The sequence below is a fragment of the Branchiostoma lanceolatum genome, chromosome 8 (assembly GCF_035083965.1).
Source record: "Branchiostoma lanceolatum isolate klBraLanc5 chromosome 8, klBraLanc5.hap2, whole genome shotgun sequence".
NCBI classification, from domain to species: domain Eukaryota; kingdom Metazoa; phylum Chordata; class Leptocardii; order Amphioxiformes; family Branchiostomatidae; genus Branchiostoma; species Branchiostoma lanceolatum.
The window spans coordinates 20,431,464-20,433,963 of NC_089729.1; the positions used below are offsets into that span (position 1 = coordinate 20,431,464).

Genomic DNA, 2,500 nt, shown 5'->3' on the forward strand with positions numbered 1-2,500 from the left:
TCGTCCGGCTTACTGCCGGCTGTCCCTCTAAGAAGTTGCGGCCGATCGCGCGGGATCGCCGAACTAGTTAGCATGCCAGAGTCTCGTTCGTTATCGGGATTAGCCAGACAAATCGCTCCACCAACTAAGAACGGCCATGCACCACCACCCACAGAATCAAGAAAGAGCTCTCAATCTGTCAATCCTTACTGTGTCCGGGCCGGGTGAGTTTCCCCGTGTTGAGTCAAATTAAGCCGCAGGCTCCACTCCTGGTGGTGCCCTTCCGTCAATTCCTTTAAGTTCCAGCTTTGCAACCATACTTCCCCCGGAACCCGAAAACTCAGGTTTCCCGGGAGCTGCCCATCGGGTCATCGAAGTAACGCCGGCGGATCGCTGGTTGGCATCGTTTATGGTTGTGACTAGGGCGGTATCTGATCGCCTTCGCGCCCACAACTTTCGTTCTTGATCAATGAAAACATTCTTGGCAAATGCTTTCGCAGTGGTTCGTCTTGCGGCGATCCAAGAATTTCACCTCTCCCGCCGCAATACGAATGCCCCCGTCCGTCCCTCTTGATCATTACCTCACGTTCCGAAAACCAACGAAATAGAACCGAGGTCCTATTCCATTATTCCATGCACCACTATTCAGGCGCCAGGCCTGCTTTGAACACTCTAATTTTTTCAAAGTAAACGCTCCGGCACCCCGAGGCACTCAGTTAAGAGCACCAAGGAGAATCCGGCGGGGAGGGCCGGGACGAGCAGTGACACGCCTCGCGGCGGACCGCAAGCCCGGTCCCAAGATCCAACTACGAGCTTTTTAACCGCAACAACTTTAATATACGCTATTGGAGCTGGAATTACCGCGGCTGCTGGCACCAGACTTGCCCTCCAATAGATCCTCGTTAAAGGATTTAAAGTGTACCCATTCCAATTACGGGGCCTCGAAAGAGTCCCGTATTGTTATTTTTCGTCACTACCTCCCCGAGTCGGGAGTGGGTAATTTGCGCGCCTGCTGCCTTCCTTGGATGTGGTAGCCGTTTCTCAGGCTCCCTCTCCGGAACCGAACCCTGATTCCCCGTCACCCGTTGCCACCATGGTAGGCACAGAACCTACCATCGAAAGTTGATAGGGCAGACATTCGAATGATCTGTCGCCGGTGCGAAGACCGTGCGATCGGCTGGGTTATCCAGAGTCACCAAAGGGACCGGGGCGAACCCCGGGTCGGTCTTGGTCTGATAAATGCACGCCAGACCGTGAGGTCGGCGCTTCTTCCGCATGTATTAGCTCTAGAATTACCACAGTTATCCATGTAGGATGTGACGATCAAAGGAACCATAACTGATTTAATGAGCCATTCGCAGTTTCACTGGGACAGTTTAAACTTGCACGTGCATGGCTTAATCTTTGAGACAAGCATATGACTACTGGCAGGATCAACCAGGTAGCGAGGACGCCGAGGCGGCGAAAGAGCGGTCGCCGCCGGGAGAGGACCGCCGCGGCCGCGGGGCAGCGCGGGAAGACCCGCAACTGCCGCCGCCGCCACACGGTCCCGCTCGACCGGAGCGCCGAGCGCCGCCGAGTCCGTCGCTGCCGTGAGGTGGGAACGCGCCGTGGAGATGGCCGCGAACCCTCGGGAGCCTGAGCGCAGAACTCCCGGCCACACCTGACCGTTGCTTCCCTTCAACGCCCGAGCCGTCCCGTCAGGAACGGTCCCGCACTCTCACGACCGGACGCGTCCGCCGGCAAGGCGGACGGCCGGGTCTCGAACCGCCGAGTCCGCAAGGCGTACTCGCACGCAGACGGAAGGGGCGAGCCGTCGCCGTTGGGTCCGCCGCCGCAGCGGCGGGACCCGGGCTGCCCTCCGCGGAGGGCCTGCCCCGGCGCTGGTTCCGGACGCCCGTCGGCACGCCCGTCCTCGCCCGCAGGAGCGGAGGAGCGGGCGCCTTCCAAGCCGGTTGTCGACCTCCGGCTGCCCTCGCGGGGAGTGGCAGCCTGGTCGGCGGGGTAGCAAAACGACTGGCGAGAGAGTGTGCGATTGCTCGCCGTCGATTCCCGAGCTAGTCAAAAAACGACCACTCTCTCAAGGTAGGTTGAGCGACCCACGACATGGTCAGACACCCTACAGAGCACTTTTTTGAAAAACCACCGCAAGTCGGCCACGGGGTAGGCTTCGGGGGCAACGGGAGACCGGCCCCGCCGGCCGGGGGAGACCCGTCCCGGTCGACCCCGTTGCTCGGCCGCCCGCTCCACCCCCGCCTCCCCGGGCCCCGCCCCACACCGGACGGACCCTGCTCGCTCGCCCGGCGGGCCCGGGGCGCCCTCCGGGGCGGTCGGAGTCGGGCGGGGCGGGGCGCTCACTCCCCCCGCCGACACCCGCCCAGGCGCCCGGTGCCAAGTCCGATGGAGCCGGCCGACGGGGCAAAGTCACCGGACGACCCCGTCTTTTCTCCACGCAGGGGTCTGGCCCGTGCCGCGCCGGCCCCGTCCGCACCCTCCCGGACCCGCTGGCCCCCAGCCGCCG

General features: G+C 62.4%; 1 non-coding gene across 1 annotated transcript in view; it reads right to left on the minus strand.

The window, feature by feature from the left end:
* The window catches only part of LOC136441032 (small subunit ribosomal RNA), a 1,816-nt gene extending 393 nt beyond the window's left edge, over window positions 1–1,423 (minus strand). The window contains exon 1 of the ribosomal RNA XR_010756753.1: window positions 1–1,423. This exon is cut by the window's left edge and continues 393 nt beyond it. This is a non-coding gene — a ribosomal RNA (small subunit ribosomal RNA).
* Between the last annotated feature and the right edge of the window lie 1,077 nt (window positions 1,424–2,500).